This window comes from Triticum dicoccoides, chromosome 6B (genome assembly GCF_002162155.2).
Source record: "Triticum dicoccoides isolate Atlit2015 ecotype Zavitan chromosome 6B, WEW_v2.0, whole genome shotgun sequence".
NCBI classification, from domain to species: Eukaryota; Viridiplantae; Streptophyta; class Magnoliopsida; order Poales; family Poaceae; genus Triticum; species Triticum dicoccoides.
In genome coordinates, this window is record NC_041391.1 from 393,668,378 (window position 1) to 393,691,433 (window position 23,056).

The window sequence follows — 23,056 nt, forward strand, 5'->3', positions numbered from 1 at the left end:
TCATCGCCCTGGCTTTGTACAAGGAGTTACATGCAGCTGAAGCAAGGCCTGTACAAATGGGTGGCAGCCAGGTAGAACTTGCGGAGATGCTCAATATTCCATGAGTTTTGCAATTGAATGCCATCTCCGGTCTCCAGACGGGCTGCGCTAGGTCTGGTGACTCATACTACCCAGTAAGGGCCTTCCCACTTTAGCATCAACTTGTTTGTACCCTTGGCCGACTGAATCCGGCTAAGGACAAGGTCGCCTTCCTCAAAAGACCGGGCATGAACCCTGCGGCTATTATAGTGTCGCAGGGCAAGCTGATAGCGTGCAACACATGTAGCAGCCCGGAGATGGTTCTCCTCATGTAGCACATCATCGTTCGCCAGTGGTGATGTTGCGCTACTTCATCGTAGGCAAGCACTTGAGGCGACCCGTAAATGAGTTCCATGGGGATAACTGCTTCTGCCCCATAGACCAGGGAAAAGGGAGTCTTCCCGGTAGCTCGATTTGGTGTCGTTTTGAGGGACCAGGGGACTACAGGTAGCTCACTGATCCAGCGCCTGCCGTGCTTCTGCAGCGTATCAAAGGTTCTTGTTTTGAGGCCGTGCAATACTTCAGCATTTGCCCTCTCAGCTTGCGCATTGCTTCTGTGATGTGCGACAGAGGCAAATGAGACCTTGCTTCCGAGGTTGTGAACATATTGCATGAATGTGCGACTCGTGAAATGGGTGCCGTTGTTGGTAATGATCCTTGCCGGAAGTCCAAAATGACACACCAGTTCTTTTAAGAATTTGATAGCTGACTAAGCAGTCACCTTTCTCATGGGAGTCACTTCCGGCCACTTTGTAAACTTGTCGATGGCAAAGAACGAGATTTCAAAGCCCCTGATTTCTTTGGGGAAAGGGCCAAGGATATCGAGCCCCTAGACCGAAAATGGCCATGATAAAGGGATTTTCTGAAGAGCTTGGGCAGGCAGGTGGATGTTCTTGGAATGGAACTGGCAGGCTTCACATTTAGTGACTAGCTCGACCGCATCTTGGAGGGATGTGGGCCAGTAGAATCCTTGACAGAATGCTTTCCCAACTAATGCCCTTGATCCAATGTGGGAGCTGGACATGCCTCTATGTATCTCAGCCAGCAGTTCCTTTCCTTCTTCCCGGCAGATGCACTTCAATTTCACACCGTTGGGTCTCCTTCTGTATGGAGTGTCATCGACAAGCTGGTACATACTGGCCCTCCGGTCTACCCTTTCAGCCTCATCTAGGTCATTGGGGAGTTCTCTAGTCTAAGGAAAATGGACTATGTGCCTTGCCCAAGTTGGAGCCTAGGGCTCGGCAACAAGGTCTAGCGGCACCTCCTCAACTGCGGGGGCACACTCCTCGTCTGCGAGGATTGTGGTCCCGGTAGGAGGGTTCGTGCCGGCAAGTTGTCAGTTTCCGGCAGGGTCCCCGCCGGGAGCACGAGGCTCTACTAGGAGAGGCTTATCGGAGTCCATCTTTTTCCTCTTTCAGGCCATTGTTGCTGGGGATACAGAGGGCTGGGTAAGATGGAGAACAAAGGTTCCTAGTTCCACAGGAAACTTTTGCGCAGCACACTTCGACAGATGATCAACTATGCTGTTTTCGGCATGGGGTACGTGCTTTGTTTGCAATCCGTCAAAGCGCTCCTCCAATCTTCTCACTTCCTTAACGTATGCCTCCATTAATGGACTTTGATAATCCTTGTTGACTTGTCTCGCCACAAGCTGTGAATCTCCTCGAATAATTAGCTTCTTGATTCCCAACTTTGCGGCAATAGTGAGCCCGGCAAGGAGCCCTTCATACTCTACTGTATTATTGGTTGCCTCTTCCTGGGGAAAATGCATCTGGACGACATACTTCAAGTGATCCCCTAATAGTGTGACAAGAAGCACACTAGCCCCTGCTCCCTGTAGGGAAAAGGCATCATCAAAATACATAATCCATTCTTGGGCGCCTCCTTGCCGGGGATAATTGTCATTGTCACTTCCTCATCATGGGTCAGCGTCCATTCTGCAATAAACTCTGCCAACACCCTACTCTGAATTGTTGATGTGCTCTCAAACTTCAGATCAAAACTGGACAACTCCAAACCCACTCCACTATTCTGCCAGTAGCCTCAGGGTTTCTGATTATCCTTTGCAATGGGAAGCGAGTGACAACCGTAATCTCATGGGCTTGGAAGTAGTGGTGCAGTTTCCTTGACACCATGATGAGACAAAAGATCAACTTTTGCACGCCAGAGTACCTCGATAGAGCCCCTGTAACAAGGAACTGGTGAAGTACACTTAGCGCTGCACCACTTTCTTCCTTGCCGTGTCCTTGGGGTTGCCATCGCTGTCGTGCTCATTTCTGTCCTGATCCTTATCCGACTCTACCGGTCCTTGCTCACTCTCTGCCTCGTCCACGTCCTGCTGCGCCACCAAGGCCACACTAACCACTTGGTTGGTTGCCGCTAAGTATAGTAGCAACAACTCCTGTGGTTTGGGAGTGACCAAGGTGGGCATAGAAGATAAGTAGGCCTTCAACTCTTGTAGGGCTGGATGTACTTCTCGGGTCCACTTCATTTGTCCTGCCTTCTTCAAGATTTTGAAGAATGTCAGGGCACGCTCGGCAGATTTGGAAATGAATCTGCTTAGCGCGGCAATGCACCCTGTCAGACACCTCACATCCAACTGTCATTGGCGCTTGGATCTGCTCGATAGCTTTGATCTTGTCGGGATTGGCTTTGACCCCAGATGGGACACAAAGAACCCAAGTAGCTTGCCGGAGGGAACGCCAAACACACACTTCTCTGGGTTGAGCTTGAAGTTGATCTTGCACAGATTTGCAAACGCCTCCTCCAAATCATGGATAAGAGTTGTTCTGTCCTTGGTTTTGACCACAATGTCATCCATATATGCTTCAATGTTTCTGTGCAGTTGTGGCTTGAAGCCAATCTGGACTGCCCTAGCAAAAGTAGAACCGACACTCTTTAATCCGAATGGTATGCGGATAAAACAGTACGTACCACATGGGGTGATGAACGAGGTCTTCTCTTTGTCTTCCTTGGACATAAAGATCTGGTGATATCCAGAATATGCATCCAGGAAGGAAAGCAAAATCGCAGCCTGAACTGGAATCCACAATCAGATCAATGCGCGGCAAGGGAAATGGGTCCTTCGGGCAAGCTGTTGGGGATCGTAGCAGAAATTTAAAATTTTCTACGCATCACCAAGATCAATCTATGGAGTCATCTAGCAACGAGAGAGAGGAGTGCATCTACGTACGCTTGTAGATCGCGAGCGGAAGCGTTCAAGAGAACGGGGTTGATGGAGTCGTACTCGTCGTGATCCAAATCACTGATGATCCTAGCGCCGAACGGACGACACCTCCGCGTTCAACACACGTATGGATCGGAGACGTCTCCTCATTCTTGATCCAGCAAGGGGGAAGGAGAGGTTGATGGAGATCCAGCAGCACGACGGCGTGGTGGTGGAAGCAGCGGGATTCCAGCAGGGCTTCGCCATGCGCTATTTGAGGAGGAAGAGGTGTCATGGGAGGGAGAGGGAGGCGCCAGGGCTTAGGGTGTGGCTGCCCTCCCTCCCCTCCACTATATATAGGGGCTATGGGGGCGCATGCCCCCTTGGAGTTCCCATCTAGAGGGGGGGGCCCTGGGGGGCAACGGCCCCCTTAGGGTTTCCAACCAGGGGGGCGCATGCCCCCTCGGGGGGCAACGCCCCCCTAGGGTTTCCAACCCTAGGCGCCTTGGGCCCTTGGGTGGGGCGCACCAGCCCACCAGGGGCTGGTTCCCACGCCACTTCAGCCCATGGGGCCCTCCGGGATAGGTGGCCCCACCTGGTGGACACCCGGGACCCTTCCGGTGGTCCCGGTACAATACCGGTGACCCCCGAAACTCTCCCGGTGGCCGAAACTGGACTTCCTATATATAAATCTTTACCTCCGGACCATTCCAAAACTCCTCGCGACGTCCGAGATCTCGTCCGGGACTCCAAACAACTTTCGGTTAACCGCATACTAATATCTCTACAACTCTAGCGTCACCGAACCTTAAGTGTGTAGACCCTACGGGTTCGGGAATCACGCAGACATGACCGAGACAGCTCTTCGGTCAATAACCAACATCGGGATCTGGATACCCATGTTGGCTCCCACATGTTCCACGATGATCTTATCGGATGAACCACTATGTCGAGGATTCAAGCAATCCTGTAACAATTCCCTTTGTCAATCGGTACGTTACTTGCCCGAGATTCGATCGTCGGTATCCCAATACCTCGTTCAATCTCGTTACCGGCAGGTCACTTTACTCGTACCATAATGCATGATCCTGTGACCAACCACTTGGTCATTTTGAGCTCATTATGATGATGCATTACCGAGTGGGCCCAGAGATACCTCTCCGTCATATGGAGTGACAAATCCCAGTCTCGATTCGTGCTAACCCAACAGCACTTTCGGAGATACCTGTAGAGCACCTTTATAGTCACCCAGTTACATTGTGATGTTTGGTACACCCAAAGCACTCCTATGGTATCCGGGAGTTACACAATCTCATGGTCTAAGGAAATGATACTTGACATTAGAAAAGCTCTAGCAAACGAACTACACGATCTTGTGCTATGCTTAGGATTGGGTCTTGTCCATCACATCATTCTCCTAATGATGTGATCCCGTTATCAATGACATCCAATGTCCATAGTCAGGAAACCATGACCATCTATTGATCAACGAGCTAGTCATCTAGAGGCTCACTAGGGACATGGTGTGGTCTATGTATTCACACATGTATTATGGTTTCCGATCAATACAATTATAGCATGAACAATAGACAATTATCATGAATAAGGAAATATAATAATAACCATTTTATTATTGCCTCTAGGGCATATTTCCAACAGTCTCCCACTTGCACTAGAGTCAATAATCTAGTTACATTGTGATGAATCGAACACCCATAGAGTTCTGGTGTTGATCATGTTTTGCTCGCGGAAGAGGTTTAGTCAATGGATCTGCGACATTTAGATCCGTATGCACTTTACAAATATCTATGTCTCCATCTTGAACCTTTTCACGAATGGAGTTGAAGCGACGCTTGATGTGTCTGGTCTCCTTGTGAAACCTGGGCTCCTTGGCAAGGGCAATAGCTCCAGTGTTGTCACAGAAGAGAGTCATCGGGCCCGACGCATTGGGAATAACTCCTAGGTCGGTAATGAACTCCTTTACCCAGATTGCTTCATGTGCTGCCTCCGAGGCTGCCATGTACTCCGCTTCACATGTAGATCCCGCCACGATGCTTTTCTTGCAACTGCACCAGCTTAGTGCCCCACCATTCAAAATATACACGTATCCGGTTTGTGACTTGGAGTCATCCAGATCTATGTCGAAGCTAGCATTGATGTAACCCTTTACGACGAGCTCTTCATTACCTCCATAAACGAGAAACATATCCTTAGTCCTTTTCAGGTACTTCAGGATGTTCTTGACCGCTGTCCAGTGTTCCATGCCGGGATTACTTTGGTACCTTCCTACCAAACTTACGACAAGGTTTACAACAGGTCTGCTACACAGCATGGCATACATAATAGACCCTATGGTTGAGGCATAGGGGATCACACTCATATTTTCTCTATCTTCTGCCGCGGCCGCGCTTTGAGCTGAGCTCAATTTCATACCTTGCAATACAGGCAAGAACCCTTTCTTGGACTGATCCATATTGAACTTCTTCAATATCTTATCAAGGTGTGCTTTGTGAAAGACCTATGAGGCGTCTCGATCTATCTCTATAGATCTTGATGCCTAATATGTAAGCAGCTTCTCCAAGGTCCTTCATTGAAAAACACTTATTCAAGTAGGCCTTTATGCTCTCCAAGAGTTCTATATCATTTCCCATCAACAGTATGTCATCTACATATAATATGAGAAATGCTACAGAGCTCCCACTCACTTTCTTGTAAACGCAGGCTTCTCCATAAGTCTGCATGAACCCAAACGCTTTGATCATTTCATCAAAGCGAATGTTCCAACTCCGAGATGCTTGAACCAGCCCATAGATGGAGCACTGGAGCTTTCATACCTTGTTAGCATTCTTAGGATCGACAAAACCTTCCGGCTACATCATATACAATTCTTCCTTAAGAAAGCCGTCAAGGAATGCCGTTTTTGACGTCCATTTGCCATATTTCATAATCGTAGAGTGCGGCAATTGCTAACATGATTCGGACGGACTTAAGCTTCACTATGGGTGAGAAGGTCTCATCATAGTCAACCCCTTGAACTTGTCGATAACCCTTAGGACAAGTTGAGCTTTATAGATGGTAACATTACCATCCGCGTCCGTCTTCTTCTTAAAGATCCATTTATTTTCTATCGCTCGCCGATCATCAGGCAAGTCTATCAAAGTCCATACTTTGTTTTCATACATGGATCCTATCTCGGATTGCATGGCTTCAAGCCATTTGTTGGAATCTGGGCCCGCCATCGCTTCTGCATAGTTCGAAGGTTCACTATTGTCTAACAACATGATTTCCAGGACAGGGTTGCCATACCATTCTGGGGTGGAACATGTCCTCGTGGACCTACGAAGTTCAGTAGTAACTTGATCCGAAGTACCTTGATAATCATCATTAAACTCTTCTCTAGCCGGTGCAGGCACCACAGAAACATCTTCCTAAGCTACGCTACTTTCCTCTTCAAGAGGCAGTACTTCATCAAGTTCTACTTTCCTCCCACTTACTTCTTTCGAGAGAAACTCTTTCTCCAGAAAGGACCCATTCTTGGCAACAAAGATCTTGCCTTCAGATCTGAGGTAGAAGGTATACCCAATGGTTTCCTTAGGGTATCCTATGAAGACGCATTTTTCCGACTTGGGTTCGAGCTTTTCAGGTTGAAGTTTCTTGACATAAGCATCGCATCTCCAAAATTTGAGAAACGACGGCTTAGGTTTCTTTCCAAACCATAATTCATACGTTGTCGTCTCAACGGATTTCGACGGAGCCCTATTTAAAGTGAATGCGGTAGTCTAAAGAATAGCCCCAAAATGAGAGCGGTAGATCGGTAAGAGACATCATAGATTGCACCATATCCAATAGAGTGCGATTACGACGTTCGGACACACCATTACGCTGAGGTGTTCCAGGCGGCGTGAGTTGTGAAATGATTCCACATTTCCTTAAGTGTGTGCCAAATTCATGACTTAAATATCCCCCCCCCCATGATCTGATCGTAAGAACTTTATTTTTCTGTCACGTTGATTTTCAACCTCACCCTGAAATTCCTTGAACTTTTCAAAGGTCTCAGACTTGTGTTTCATTAAGTAGACATACCCATATCTACTTAAGTCATCAGTGAGGGTGAGAACATAATGATAGCCACCGCGTGCCTCAACGCTCATTGGACCGCACACATCAGTATGTATGATTTCCAATAAGTTGGTTGCTCGCTCCATTGTTCCGGAGAACCGAGTCTTGGTCATTTTGCCCATGAGGCATGGTTCGCATGTGTCAAATGATTCGTAATCAAGAGACTCCAAAAGTCCATCTGCATGGAGCTTCTTCATGCGTTTGACACCAATGTGACCAAGGCGCCAGTGCCACAAGTATGTGGGACTATCATTATCAACCTTACATATTTTGGTATTCACACTATGAATATGTGTAACATCACATTCGAGATTCATTAATAATAAACCATTGACCAGCGGGGCATGACCATTGTCCCATAAGGCGCTTGTTGAGATCTGTGAAATCTATGCAAAGCCTCCATTTCCCGTTAGCCTTCCGAAATACCACTGGATTTGCTAGCCAAGTGGGATGTAGCACTCCTCTGACCAAACCAGCTGCTTCAAGCTTCTTCATCTCCTCTACAATAAACTGCTGCCTCTCCAAGGCGTGTGGGCAGACAACAAGGTGGTGCTCGATTACCTCTCTGGTAACACTAGGGATATCAGATGGTTGCCAGGCAAACACATCAATATTCGCCCGCAGGAAGGCAACAAGCGTGCTTTCCTATTTGTCATCAAGGGTGGCGCTGATGGTGAAGGTACCATCAACGCCATCCAGCCCTGTCGGGACCTTCTTCACTTGTGGAGGAGTAACCTTGGTCCTTTTGCTAATAAAACTCTCTAGCAAATCATCAACAGGCGCAACACACTCTGAAGTGGTATGCTTCCTGGACTCTTTGCCAGCGTCCTTGCTATCCTTCTTCTTTCCTTTGCTTTCCTTGGCGGGAACTGCTGCTGCAGTTGCCTCTCCTGCGGCCGCATCCCGGTACATCTGTCCACGCAAATGATTGTGTCCTTCTCATCCGATGGAATGGAGATGATTCTATTGGCCCAGGCATCTTCAAGGTATTTTAGGCATAGTGGGATGCTGCCATGAATTTGTCCAGGGTTGGTCGTCCAAGGATACCATTGTACGGCAAGGGGAGGTCGACCACATCAAACACAATCTTGTTTGTCTGATAGTTCAACTCCTCTACAAATGTCATAGGCAACGTGATCTTTCCCTTAGATGGCTGCTACCGGGATTAACTCCTTGAAACGTGCCGGTGACCTCTAACTCCTCTTCTGCTATATGAAGCCTGCTGATAACCTTTGGGGAAATCAGATTCAACCCGGCCCCGCCGTCCACCAATATCTTAGCCACCTTGAGGTTGCAAATTGTTGGAGAGACCAACAAAGGCAAACATCATACCGCAGTGGTACGGTCAGGATGATCCTCTTTGTCTAATATGATGGGCGCGAGTGACCATTTAAGTGGTTTCCAGGCCTCTGGTGTTGGTTCCATGGCATTGACCTCACACGCCCATCATTTGAGTTGGCGATGAGAAGTGTGCAAGGATGCACCCCCATCAATGCACAGGGCATCAGTGGCCTTCTGAAACTCTTGGTCACCGGTTTCCTCTTCATCCCCTCTATCACTCTCATCATCACAAGCTTCCTTCTCTTGACCTCTGGCGGGTTTCCTTTGTTCCAAAAAGGTTTGTCGGGGCAATTTACTTCACCGCCTCGACCCTTACCGCCAGCAACATTCTGACCCTTTTCCTTGTCACGCTTCTCGTACTCATCTCTTTGCCTCTTGACAAGCTGCTCAACCTGATAACACTCTTGAAGGTTGTGGCCCTTGGTCTGTCAGGACCCCGACTCAATGCCACATCGATCTAGCATGTAACACCTCATATCACTTTGCGGCCTCACGCACGGTATCCCCACGGGTGTCGCCTTACCTTTGCCCGGGACTGTTTGCGCCTTTTGGCACACGTATATGATAGTGTCGCTAGCATCCATATGATAAGGAGCCCGGGCTGACATGACTAGTCGTAAACCCAAAGTGGCACAAACTTACAGGGACAGGCATCCATGACCCAGCATCGAACGTGTCGGTCATCAGCGAGTGAATCCAGGCTGTAGCACTGGGCTAGCAGGACTCCGGTGAACCGGGCTGTAGCGGGCTAACAGGACTCCGGTATTCATCGCGTGACATTTCCCCGAAGGGACAGACACAGGAACGAAGAAGGACACATGCCGGCCGGCCTAAGTGTTCCGGAGTAGTAGCAAGCTACCATGGCTCAGTGGAAGCACTAGGAGACATTTCCCGGTAAGAGAGGCTACTAAGGATAAACAACTAGATAGTCAGATCCCACACATACCAAGCATTTTAATAACATACACACAATATGCTCGATATGTGCAAATACAACATGGCATCACAACTTGACTCTACAACTCAAATATTTTATTCAAATAGGCTCCGAGGAGCGAGATATTACAAACATGGGTCTCTCGACCCAGCATTCAGAGCATACAAGTCAAAGCACACGCGGAAGCTTAACATGTCTGAGTACAGACAACTATAACTGAAAAAGGCTGAGAAGCCTGACTAACTACCAGATCCTGCCGAGGGCACAAGATCGTAGCTGAGGTAACAAGCTAAACGTCAAAGTCCACGCGGAACTACTAATGAGATTGAAGTCTCTCTGCAAAAACATAAAATAGGCAAACGTGAGTACAAATGTACCCAGCAAGACTTACATCAGAACTATCTACATATGCATCATTATCAACAAAGGGATGGTGGGGTTTAACTGCAGCAAGCCAGCTTTGACTCAGTGGCTATCCTGAACTACGACTGCAATGTAACTCTGTGAGGTGGCGCACACGAGTCCACACATTCACCATATCAATACACCACTATGGATCTGCTCCCGTCTCCCTACGAGAATGCCATCCATAGCACTCACGCTTATCTTGCGCATTTTAGAGTATCCACTTTCACTTGTCTATGAACTGTACATGCAACCCAGAAGTCCTTTACCGCGGACACGGCTATTCGAATAGATCATATTAACCCTGCAGGGGTGTACTTCTTCACACACGCTTTCGCCACTTACCGCCATGTACATGTCATGTATCTCGGCAACCTTCAAGCGGAAGCCTGGCGAGGGTGTCGGCCATGACCTGACTAACCACACAAGTCTCTAGTCCAGGTTTATCGCGTATTCGAGTTCCATCCGCAAGGAGATCCGGCCGGGGTGTCGCTCACAGCCCCAAATGATGTGTGCAGGGTTCCCAAGCCCACCTCGACGGGTGGATCTACGCTTGGTACACCGTGCCATGGTGCCTAGTCTGTCGCAAGCCCACCTGTACCGGGTGCCACTTGGTAGACTACTAACACTACCTACAAACACCAGAAACTAGTTGCAACTCCTGGACAGAGATCAGGTTGATTAAGAAGTCGAGAGGGGCACTTAAGCATTCCAATGCATGGTAATAGCTGTTCATGGATCACAAACACAGAACTCAGTTCCTGAGGATGGCTTCAATGAGACAACCCACCATGTACTCCTGCATGGCCTCTCACCGCTACCTTTACCAAATCGTGTTCACACACTTAGCTCACACACAGTAGGACATGTTCACACACCTCTAATTCATCCCCGATGAATCAGACCTGACTCAACTCTAAGCAGTAGCAGGCATGACAAACAAGCATGAATGAGTAGGCACATCAGGGCTCAAACAACTCCTACTGATGCTAGTGGGTTTCATCTATTTACTGTGGCAATGACAGGTCATGCAGAGGATAAAGGGGTTCAACTACCGCAACAAGTAACAGTTGTATCGTTGTTGTCCTAATGCAGTAAAATAGAGCAGGAGCGAGAGAGTGGGATTGCATCGGAATGAACAAGGGGGTTTTGCTTGCCTGGCACTTCTGAAGATAGTATAGTTCTTCATCCGTGTCATCAAACTCATCGTCGGAACCACGCCTACCGAAAGGGGACGATTACCGGCAGTAGAGAAGGAACACAATCAATGCAATGCACAATATGATGCATGATCATGACATGGCAATATGCTGTGGTTTGAGCTAATGCAACAGAAAGTCATTTTGATTGAAGTGGAATTCAAAGCTACATCAAATTCCAACTCCAAAACTGTTATCAAATTTGTCCTAATCATGTTTCATCCTAAAAAGTGAGGTTAGGTTTCTCAAACATGCATGAGAACAGTACAGATGGATAGATTGGATTTTTCTGATCATTTTTCATATATAAATTATTTCATTCTGAGTTACGGTTGAATTTCTATGAATTTTAGAAGTTAGCACTATTTTCTAGAATTTCCTGAGAAAGAATAAATCCAGAAAATAATTAACTGCATCAGCACTACGTCACTGTGACGTCAGAAGGTCAACGGGGCGGTCCAGGTCAAACTGACCAGTGGGTCCCGCATGTCAGTGTCTAGTCTAATTAACAGAGTTTGTTAACGCTAAACTAATCCTAAACCTTGGTAATTAGCAGGGGCTGGCCCCACATGTCAATGACCCAAGGGAGGGTCAAAGAGGGGTCAAACCCGGGTCAACTCGCCCGAGTTGACCCGCGGCTCGTCGCCGGCGAGGCCAGAGAGGGCGGAGGCATTCGGGTTTCGTCCCACGGCGACCAAATCGAAGGTCGAGGCCATCTACGGAACGAGGAGACTCGTCCGCATCGAATGGTGCGAGCGGGAGGAGCTAGGGTGGAGCGAGCTTGCTGGAGTCGAGCTCGTGGTGGGGCCGGCATTCAGGTGTGATGCGAGCGAGAGCTAGGGGGCACGGGAAGGCGAGCTGGGGCGTGCTACGAGCTCGTGGGGAGGCACTCAGTGCAGTGATGTGGTCTACTGCGAGCTTCAGCAGCCGTAGCCACGGTGGCGACATGGCCGGCGGCGAAGAGCTCTCGAGCTCATTTCGAACGGCGGCTAGAGAGGGAGGTAGGGCACGGGGAGAGGGGGAAACGATGGCGGAGCTCACAGCGGGTGCAGCGGTGGCCTCGGCGAGCTCGGGGAAGCTCCGGAGGCGGCGAATCAACGACGACGGTCCTCGGTGGCCGAGGAGGGGAACGGCAGAGCTGGCGGCGTCCAGGGGCTTCCGGCGCCTTACTTCTTGGTGAGGAGGAAGAGGGGGACGAGGTGGGGCTTCTTGGCGCGTCGGCGAGGCGTGGGGTGGCCGGTGGCCGCGGTGGTGGTCGTCGGTAGCGGCGGGCGTGTTCGGTGAGAAGAACAGAGGAGGGGGAGAGCGTTCGGGGGAGAGAGGGGAGAGGTGCAGAGTGTCCCGGGGGGGGTGGGGTGCGTGGCGACGTCCTAGGCGTCGAGGCAGCGGCGGGAAGCAGGAGGTGGCCAGGCGCGTGGGTCCGCGCGGTAGGCACACGCCTCTCGTCCTTCTAGCGAGAGGAAAGGGACGACTGGCATCGGCCAGCTCGGTTGGGCCATGCTGGGCCAGGCCAGGTGAGCGCCAGGTAAGTTCTCTCTCTCTCTGGTTCTCTATTTTAATTTCTGTTTTCTATTATTCTATAATTTTAGGTCTTTTCTAAAAATACCTAGACCCTTTCAAAAATCACTAAACTGCACATGCCCACTGTATAGAATATATCCAACATGGAACATTTCAGTTTAGGAGTATTTGGACATTTAAAATATTTTATAGAATTTAAATGTCCAAATTCAAATACTTATGATTTAATTCAGTGACCTTAGGATGACCTAGAAAATTGTTCACCATTTTTGTCAGAGGTTTAAGACCAAGGCAAATATGATGAACATTTTAGAAGGGCATTTCAGGTTCATTGAAAATGATTTTATGTTGAACCTATTTGATTTGATCTGGTGCTAGGGTTTGATCAGTCCCCATTTCAAGTTCATTTGAAAAGTTAAACATGATGCACACATGAAGGGCTAGCCTACTGCATACCAGGACTAGGGATGTGACAACTCGCCCCCACTAAACAAGAATGTTGTCCCGAGATTCAAGCATAGGGTAGAATAAAGGGGAAATGCAACTAACGCAATCTTCACGACCCAGGTTGCACTTCAAATGAACGTTGACTCAATCACCATCTTGTTTCGTCGTCTTGCTCTGAGAACTCCAGCCAACATGACAAAGAGAGGATAGGTAAAAAATCTAAAAGGATCAATCTTATTGAAGGTCGAACAACTTAGGATCAACTCAGGGAATGAGACATAGCAACATCTCTCAAGCCGAGACACGAAGCACACATCTAGAGGGATGGAGTGGAACAGATGACGAGGATACACTAGGTAGATAACAATTCCACACTTAAGAAGGTGGTGAACGGTTGTCAACGTAGCGAGGAGTTGAGTTGCCATGATGCCATAACGAGACATCTTAGATGAGGTGACTCATAGAATCATCCCTTATATGGCAAAAAGAATTACCTTTGATTCAAAGATCATTGGAACTCTTCAAACCAGCTTAAGGCAAATCACAAACGATCATTTGGAGGAGTTCGGTAGAATGACATACTTGGACTAGAATGGATGATGTGGACTACCTTGTTGAAGACAACGTAAGGGATGATTTTGCTTGCGCGTGCTCTCAGGAACTTGAGCATTTCCCTATTCATCAAGGTTTTACCAACATTCGTGTCAAGGATACTGGCAACACATCTTACTACCATGATGAATAGTGGTGGATGATGCAGATGCAAAGGAAGGTAACACCTTCTCAGATTTCACCTTAGCGAGGCCAAGGAAACAAAATCTGGATGATCGATCGAGAGACATTTAGCACTCCGCTTCTAATGTTCTCCTTGATGTGCTAGCATAACCCATTTATAGATATGGTTTGGTATCTAGTACATCAAGTTAAAGGTCGGTCTTCGGGAGCACAAGAATCCATAAGGAGTAACTGCTGGAGTAAACCCTACGAAATCCTTATGGGGAGGTGGCCAACTTCCTTAATCAAGATACTACAATAATAGGTCTTCCGGCTGGGTGTGTTGGCCACGACATCCAATTTACCGGGTTACGGAGAGACCACTATTATAGTTCTTGGGAAACGTTCCAACCATCATATCTGCCTGAGATTCAGATCTGGTTGGTGTCAGGATAATCCAGACTTGTCAAGTCTAGAAAGAAAATGAAAGTTTGCAACACAAATCGATGAGATGACGTTGCGAGATTCTCGGGAAATGAACTATGATAGCAAGCTCCAAAACATGAGCTGGTTCTGCTACACACATGTGAACACGTTGTCCCAGACAAACATGACCACATGGTAGTCTTACAACAAAACACTATCGAGTTCAGGTTGGGAACCATCATTGGGGATATCGAAGTCCTTACATAAGTCATATGATTAGCTCTTATGAAGAAACTTCTTCTCCTTGAACAAATCAGTCAGTGGCTTGGTGTGCTAGGGAATACATATGGAGTGGAGGTAATTAATCTACCAAACCATATAATACATTCGCACATGCATAACTGACTTGGGATGGTACCACAAAAAACAAAAACAATCTTTCTCGAACTCACGGCGGCAACTTGCACCAAATGCACGTGAATCAGAGGAAGTCGCTACTTTCATCCAAACATATGCTTCATGAACGAAACATGAAGGCATTGTTTACAAAGTTTCCAACACTAGCTTAATGTTTAACACAAATCATGGGGGAGACAAGATGCTGCTGATGGGCTCAATAACAACTCATCGGAATTTCCATATCACTGGACTTCCACCACTATGTGAACAATGTGATAGTATTGGTCAGACCAAAAGATGTAATGGTGTATGCTCGAGGAATCAACCACGAGTAAGACAACATTACGAATATCGTTGGTTCTGATTTGATTTAAGGATAGCCCACACTCAAATCAAGGTTTGTACAAGATGATAAGTTCAACAACTGATCACGAGGACCAATCAATGAAGAAATCATCTTTCTACAACACACATACAAGATATCCCTTAAGATGAACTAAATCGGACAAGCTTCCATCTTCCAACTCTCCAAGTTGTTGTTTATCTTGACCAACCAACTCAGGGGTATGCAACACAGATTCTTGGAGAATGGCTAGTTTACAAGAAACCAACTTGATCACGAACTCAACATAGCGGTTAGGCGACAACCTGGTGATACTTCCATGAAGATATCCGGAAAATCACGAACCACCGATATGTTACTAAGCTCGAGAACAATCTTGGTTTTTGAGGCAAGACGATATGATCAATAGAGTGAAGATTTGAAATAATCCTAACTCATCGATCGAAGAGTGCACCGGGAATAAGGACTAGGTAGCACAATCAGTCCTAGAGTGATGATTCAATAGCCAACACGCTAAGAATGAAATTTTTTTCCTTTAACTACCAAGAAACAGAGTTGCTAGGTGTATTGATTTCACACATCACGATTCACTTGTCGGCATTCCGATTATAAGAACATGGAACCGAGGAATGAGCAATGATGGCAAGAAGTATCACTGTATCAAGAGTTCATAGGATGGTGTGCAGTTCCCATGGCATTCTTGATGTAAAGATGGTAATACTCCAAGGTAGAACAGAACAAAATCTGGAATTGCAATTTGATCTGCGGAGTACAACTACTTTGACCCAATCCTGGATATGGATGAGGTACTGGAGTTTGTTTCTCCTAGTCATCCTGGAATAGAATGGCTGACGGACCACAAGAGTAATAGGCATCGATGAACGAATGCACGCATACTCTTGACTATCAATTGATAGACGAGGGTTGGAAGACAATTAAAATGGGACAACTCAAAAGAACATATGATTTTCTGAGTTGTGGATGCATGGATTAGCATGTCGAACCAGGTTCAACATGTTTCTTCCGGATAACCCATGCAGAAAGGTAGAGCTAGCAGAGTATCAACATAGAATCGAGAACTCATCAAGAGCACTCTGGTTGTGATCTTTTGGTTCAATGAGGAACTTCCGCCATAAATAGTTTATGGAGTTGGAAGAAGGAAATACCACGGACCTCGAGGACTATCGCAAAGGTTACTAGTATCCTAAAGGGACTAGCAAACACTATCAACATGAAGTAAGTAGGGTGAATCTCGGGTTCAAGAACCCAGGAATAGAATACCTACTACTAGGTAGCATCACGGGATGCTTTCAAGAATGATGGCCAGAATGATCACACTGGGAACACAAAACATGGCTAGATTACTAAGTGATCCCCTAAGATACCTAGGTCATAATAATAGTTCCAACATATACGTCGAGGCAATAGAGTACCTCAACTCACTGATTAGTGTGGTTAACCTGGCCCAAAGGAACATCAAGAACAGGAGGAAGTGATTTGCAAATGCATCAGACTATTTAGAAACCTGGGGTGACTCGGACAGCATAACGGCTGTAAATGCTCGAAAATAATTGAGACAAGCTACAAAAATGGTGGCATAACCACTCGATCATCGGAATATCAAGGTTCTGAGTTCAATTATGAATACACGGAGATGGTAGGAACTGAACTGAGGCTTAAATCCATCAATTCTATAAGTCTACGGATTAGTAACACGTGATCCTGATAGAAAGAAGAGAAGGCCTAGTTCCTTAACCCCGTAGAAAAGATAGGATGACTCAGATCACAAGGGCATGAGGTATAAGGAGTAAAAAGAGCCTTACGTTCCATCCCACAATCAATTCCCTTATATAATTAAAGAATTTCTAGACTCAACTTCGACCAGTTTGGCTTGGTAATCCTACAGGCAGTCAAGCTCTGATACCAAAGCTGTCAGGACCCCGACTCAATGCCACATCGATCTAGCATGTAACACCTCATATCACTTTGCGGCCTCACGAACGGTATCCCCACGGGTGTCGCCTTACCTTTGCCCGGGACCGTTTGCGCCTTTTGGCACACATATATGATAGTGTCGCTAGCATCCATATGATAAGGAGCCCGGGCTGACATGACTAGTCGTAAACCCAAAGTGGCACAAAGTTACAGGGACAGGCATCCATGACCCAGCATCGAATGTGTCGGTCATCAGTGAGTGAATCCAGGATGTAGCACTGGGCTAGCAGGACTCCGGTGAACCGGGCTGTAGCGGGCTAACAGGAGTCCGGTATTCATTGCGTGACATTTCCCCGAAGGGACAGACACAGGAACGAAGAAGGACACATGCCGGCCAGCCTAAGTGTTCCGGAGCAGTAGCAAGCTACCATGGCTCAGTGGAAGCACTAGGAGACATTTCCCGGTAAGAGAGGCTACTAAGGTGTCGGTGTACTAGAGTAGGGGTACCCTATTACCCCGAACTCGTGCACGGGCAGTTGCAGCGCCCCGAGGCAAGGCTTGCCGGGTGACCGCCAGGACCCTCCGTGGTTCCCTTGAAGACCATTCAAGAACAAAGTATTCAAATCAAGGCCCAGGCAAGAGGAGCTTGCCGGGAAGGCCAACCAAGGCCCCGGCAAGAGGAGCTTGCCGGGAAGAGACAAGACCTCGGCAAGAGGAGCTTGCCGGGAAGGCCACTCAAGACATACCAACAAAGCTTGCCGCGACGCGCTCTGCGTCCCGGCAAGATCCGGCGAGCGACAAGCTTCCAGACGCGACAAGACGACAGCCGCGGCAAGGAGCTTGCCGCGGGAAACCCCCACTTCGTGCCCGCGCTCCAGCTCACCTGCTAACGTGTCGCTCTGGGACTCTCCCAGAGCGCACGTGGCGGGAGGCCGTGCAGCTAGGGGTACGTGGTGGCAAGCAGAGATGAAGAGAAGCCCATCGTGGAAAACGGTGGCGCTCCTAACGGTCACCTTTTGCACTGTTTAGAAGACTCAGACATGCATTTAATGCCCTTGTCCCCTGCCGTCAGAGTTAGGTAGGGCACACTGTATCCACAGTAGCAGTAGCTGCACCTACCCATCCTTTTCCATTTTTACCCTTCTTGTCTATGTTGCCCCCTGTCGGTGACCCCTTGAGAGTATAAAAGGAGGCCCAAGCGCAATGTAGAAAGGGTTCCGAAGGGTTCGGAAGTTCAGAGGTTAGTCCAGTTCGGCTCGTTCAACGCCAGTAACACTCTCTTGCTCAGTTTGGCAGCGTCCATCGCTCCTGAGCAAGAATCCAATATACACAAACAAGCAGCAGTAGGGTTTTACGCATCCGTGCGGCCCGAAGCTGGGTAAAATCGCCCCGCGTGCACTACCTCGATCCGCTCTTTGTGCGCTCTCCGCCCCCCACCGAACCGAAAAGGGGACCTGTCCCCATAGGTGTTGGCGGGAATCAGCTTCGCCCCCGGCATCTCTGGCGCGCCAGGTAGGGGGCGTCGAGGTCGTGCGAACCCGATCCGGCGTGCACGCAAGCTAAATCTTCATCGTCATGGCTCCCAAGGAGCGGGCGAGCAAAAGAACGACGCCAGTGCGGCAACAGAAAAAGCTAAGTCATGCAAAACTTTAGATATTTTCCTACTATATAAGGTTATCCGCCTCGGAGATCTTGTTCTTTGTACGAAAAACCTGTGCGCGGAGGAATCAACTCGTAGCTAGTCGCGCCCTTACTTTGTTTCGAGTTCGCTCAACAACTTAAGTGAGCTGCTAGCGCCCTTACTTTGCTTCGAGTCCGCTCAGCAACTTAAGTGAGCTGCTAGCGCCCTTACTTTGTTTCGAGTCCGCTCAACAACTTAAGCGAGCTGCAACTAGTTGCAACAAGATTACTTGTCGGTAACGACCCCGCCAGCAGGCTGCTGAAGTTCCGCACTCGGCGCTCGCGGCAAGGGTGCCTGCACCGGCAAGTTTCCCTAGAAAGCGTAGGGTGGACGTACAAACAGGGGTTGAACAGGAAGATAACATGCGCTATTTATTTGAGATTTCTGCATAGACCTGTATGCCGAGGAGCCTTCTCGGGGCTAGTTGCGCTCCATGATTGCCTCGAGTCCGCTCGGCAACTTGTGCGGTTGCGCTAGAACCAAGAAGGTAAACCTTTCCGGGAGGCGTTGTTCCCGAATAGCCGCTAAGGGCCCGTTCCCTCAAGCGCTACTGACTGGATCGTACGCACCGGAAAGCATTCCAGCAGGCATAGGGAATATGCAGCAAAAGTCGAAATTAGCAAGCAAGTTGAGTGCACTTCAGATGCTAATCACTTGCTATGTTTGAACGCAGTTATGGCCCGGGGGCTGGCAACGCCCTTAAGGCCAACATCTTCGGCGTCAAGAACGACGAAGTTCTTCACCATAAGCCTTTCCGGCAACGATCTTGCCGGGAGCCGGCGTCAAGAACGACGAAGTTCTTCGCCATAAGCCTTTCCGGCAACGATCTTGCCGGGAGCCGGCGTCAAGAACGACGAAGTTCTTCGCCATAAGCCTTTCCGACAACGATCTTGCCGGGAGCCGGCGTCAAGAACGATGAAGTTCTTCGCCATAAGCCTTTCCGGCGACGATCTTGCCGGAAGCCAGCGTCAAGAACAACGAAGTTCTTCGCCATAAGCCTTTCCGGCAACGATCTTGCCGGGAGCCGGTGTCAAGAACAACGAAGTTCTTCGCCAAAAGCCTTCCTAGCAATCAGCTTGCCGGAAGCCAGCATCGAGAACGTCAAAGTTCTCTGCTGAAGATAAAAGCCTTCCTGGCAATCAGCTTGCCGGAAGCCGGCATCGAGAACGTCAAAGTTCTCTGCTGAAGATAAAAGCCTTCCTGGCAATCAGCTTGCCGGAAGCCGGCATCGAGAACGTCAAAGTTCTCTGCTAAAGATAAAAGCCTTCCTGGCAATCAGCCTGCCGGAAGCCAGCATCGAGAACGTCAAAGTTCTCTGCTGAAGATAAAAGCCTTCTTGGCAATCAGCTTGCCGGAAGCCGGCATCGAGAACATCAAAGTTCTCTGCTGAAGATAAAAGCCTTCCTGGCAATCAGCTTGCCGGAAGCCGGCATCGAGAACGTCAAAGTTCTCTGCTGAAGATAAAAGCCTTCCTGGCAAAGAGCTTGCCGGAAGCCGGCATCGAGAACGTCAAAGTTCTCTGCTGAAGATAAAAGCCTTCCTGGCAACCAGCTTGCCGGAAGCCGGCATCGAGAACGTCGAAGTTCTCTGCTGAAGATAAGAGCCTTCCCGACAAGCCAGTATCGCTGGGGGCTGTGAGTGCCAAGAATCGTCCACGGCAAACTAGAGTTGCCGAGGGATGCACTATCAGATAAGTCTTTCATCCCTCATCATGCATCCTCTTATGGACTAGGGAAAGCGAAACCACGCTTCTCCCCGGAAACTGCCATGCTCCCTCAACTCTAGGCCCTGGGGCTCGTTCTCGGGGCCAAGTTTGGTTGTAGTCGCGGCAGCAAAGGGATGAAACAAGGAGGCCGCACCCACCTCGTTCCTGCCTCCGTTAAAAGCGTGAGAAAGGTTGAGCGACGTGGGAAGGCGGCAGGGTCTGTTGCCGGGAAATGAAATGTCTGTCCGAGGGATACCAAGGATTTGCTCCTTGGCGTGGGTTTAACTCGCGAGACAAATAACCCGGCAAGCATCCCCTTTCATTAAAAAACATCCCACTCAGGTACAGTCCATAGAGGGTGAAAAACATGAAAGAGAGGATTACAAGTTCTAGATACAGCTAAGGCCCAAAGGCTTACAAATTAAAAAGATAAGATGCCCGTGATCCCTTTCCTGTCCCCCTTTTCAGGAGGCAGGTCAAGGAGGCGAAAAGGGCAAAAGGAGTGCCTAGGCGAGCTACGGGTGCCAGAAGACACCAAGGGAACATCCCCGGGGGCCGTCCGAAGGCTGGACGGCGACGGCGACGCCGGAAGCGGGGCTTGAAGACGGGGCGACGGGACGTCAGTACGCTGTCGAGGGCACCACGCCCTTGTACTCCGGCTTGACGGCCTTGTCGCCTGCCCTCTTCCCCTTCCGCAGCCTCCCTACGCCAGCCGCCCAAGGAGACGACCCCGGGGAGTTCAAGAAGCCGGCGACGCGGATGATGGAGTTGCCGGTGCCGCGCAAGGCGGCGCCCGACGCCTAGTCGGACCCGCTACTCCGCCGCCCGCTACCCTCGTCGTCGCTGTCGCTCTCCTCCTCGTCGCTCTCGCTCGAGGAGGAGCCTTCGCTGTCGGAGGAGCTATCCACGCAGCACTTCGCCCGAGTGCCGAAGCACCCGAAGGCCTTGACGGAGAGGAGATCGCCCTCCATCAACTTAAAATGGAGGGTAAACCCCTCCGTCAAGCTGTGGATGCGGGCGAACGTCTTCCACCCTCGATCAAGATACATCACATTAGGGGCTGGGAATGCAACGCGGACTCGCGTGCCGCTGATCCCACAGCCCCTCATGTGCAGTCTCAGCGTCTCGGGCGGCTCCATTTCCATCGCGCGCGCAAACGGAGCTGGAAGCCGGAGGCAACGACGAGGCGCCCGACGCAGCCTGACAAAGAACTCGCAAGGGTCGTCCCCTATATGGACCGCCGTGGGGAGAGGAGCCTCCGGCGGGGGTGAAGCTGACGCGCCGCCCCGTCCGCCTCTTCCCCGAGCGCCTCGACCTCGTCCTCGACCTCGTCCGCGGCCTCGTCCCCTTCCTCTTTCCCTCAAGACTGGCTCTGCCTCCACGGGCGCGGAAGAGGGAGAGATGCGCTGTCGGGCGGCAACCCTCGCCGCCACCGATGAAGGGCCTGGGTTCCCTTTCTCCATGGCAGATGAGAGAAAGGGGAGCAGAAGCTGAAGAAAGGAAAATATGAGAGAGTGCGGGTTTCTGTGCTTCCTTCCCGCTCTTTATAAAGGAGCGAGGTGGGGGCTCGGCCGCCCCGCTCAGCGAATCAAGGCACGGGAAGGGCAGGGAGTCGGGGCCAACCCGCTTGCGACGGCCCAGTTTCCCAATCCACCGTCCGTGACCTCAAGCGCATGGGAGCCGCGTGGCGGGGATGCAGAACTAAGGCGACAGATGAGGCGGCATCGCTCCACCCCGTGAACACGGGGAGTGGACGTCCCGAAAACCGCGCACCGACCCCGTCCAGTAAATGCACCACGCCCTCACACCTACCTCCGTTTAAGGAGGAGGGCGTGAATCGTCCTCATCATCGTGGGCTGACGCATGCTCGGGGAGCTTAGCCCCACGCACGCCACCCACGATCTCTCCCACGACGCCGCGTTTGACGCGTGCCGTTCTGGGCGTGCGCGATGGGAGCGGAGTTAGATTCGGCGTGACCTAGGCCGCCGTGCCCGTGCACTGTTTTGGGCCTGGCCCAACAGCGCTCGGCACCGTGTATGGCCCAGGCCCGGGGGCTCCTGTCGGTGTACTAGAGTAGGGGTACCCTATTACCCCAAACTCGTGCACGGGCAGTTGCAACGCCCCGAGGCAAGGCTTGCCGGGTGACCGCCAGGACCCTCCGTGGTTCCCTTGAAGACCATTCAAGAACAAAGTATTCAAATCAAGGCCCCGGCAAGAGGAGCTTGCCGGGAAGGCCAACCAAGGCCCCGGCAAGAGGAGCTTGCCGGGAAGAGACAAGACCCCAGCAAGAGGAGCTTGCCGGGAAGGCCACTCAAGACATACCAAGAAAGCTTGCCGCGACGCGCTCTGTGTCCCGGCAAGATCCGGCGAGCGACAAGCTTCCGGACGCGATAAGACGACAGCCGCGACAAGGAGCTTGCCGCGGGAAACCCCCACTTCGTGCCCGCGCTCCAGCTCACCTGCTAACGTGTCGCTCTGGGACTCTCCCAGAGCGCACGTGGCGGGAGGACGTGCAGCTAGGGGTACGTGGTGGCAAGCAGAGATGAAGAGAAGCCCATCGTGGCAAATGGTGGCGCTCCTAACGGTCACCTTTTGCACTGTTTAGAAGACTCAGACAGGCATTTAATGCCCTTGTCCCCT